The sequence below is a fragment of the Hippoglossus stenolepis genome, chromosome 8 (assembly GCF_022539355.2).
Source record: "Hippoglossus stenolepis isolate QCI-W04-F060 chromosome 8, HSTE1.2, whole genome shotgun sequence".
Classification (NCBI taxonomy): Eukaryota; Metazoa; Chordata; class Actinopteri; order Pleuronectiformes; family Pleuronectidae; genus Hippoglossus; species Hippoglossus stenolepis.
This window is the reverse complement of record NC_061490.1, coordinates 15,581,137-15,582,250: the sequence shown is the minus strand read 5'-3', so window position 1 is coordinate 15,582,250 and position 1,114 is coordinate 15,581,137.

Here is a 1,114-nt window from a genome sequence, read left to right as displayed (position 1 = left end):
AGTCATTCGCATTTAAAGAAAGTTAAAACCACCTGTTTGAAAGAACTGACCAGTTAACTGACCCTGGCGCATCTCTGCTGTCTGCATAGTCAAGTCCAGAGAGATCTTGAGTCTTTAAAGTGGTCAAACAAATGGACACTGGAGGATCTTCTTCTCCATGACAGCTATGTACAGCCTTCATCAGCTGATGAAGCTCATGTTGTTTTATTGAAAGCTCCAGAACAGCTGCAGAATCTACCTCAAGTAGAAAACTGTTTTATCCAGTGGCCAAGTTTGCTTAATCAGATTCTGAACAGAAATTCAGGATCAAAGGTTTTGCAGAAAATATAAACAAGAAAACTTTTATTTACTGCTGTCTATAGTTTTCTGCTCTTGGATGCACTTATCTTTCAAAGGATGGTGGAGACAACAGCCATGTAGAATCAGTCTATGGGTAATTGAGTCCATGGAGACGGGAGGTTACAGCTCAGTGAGAGAAACAGACCTGATCGACTTCAAAAGAGCAACTCTGTTACTGGTGGGTAACCAAAGCAAGCTAATCACTGGGAGAGGACAGTGTTGTCCCGGAGTGAAAGACGCAAACAAACAAAGAGGGACACAGTCTGAAATTCATTGTGTTTACCTGTATATCACCATAGTCTGCGAAAATCAATAGATGCTTGACAAAAAGATCCTTGCGTCAGCATAAAATAGGGAAAAATGAAAACATTTGTCACAGCTAGTCAGTGTTTTATCAGGAGCTTTGTACCGTGCACTCGTGGAAATAATGAGTTTGGCAAGTGACTCAATCCAATAACAAAAACAGAATTTACGCATTCTATTTTTTCTGCAGCTTTCCATAAGCAAGGAAATGAGAAAATGGATTTTAATTGTTTTATGATTAGCACAAAAAAAGGGTGATAAAGAAAACAATTAGATGTGTCTCCAGTGATGTTGCTGTCTCGGAGATGGTGATGCATCAGTTTACACTGAATACTGGAAGTTGTTCAATACAGGAACTCTGGCTGACTGTTACACTATTTCCTTCTGCAGTCCAAAGACTGCACTGTGAAGATTAATGAAGAGTAGGAGCCTTGTGTGTGTGTGTGTGTGTGTGTGTGTGTGTGTGTGTGTG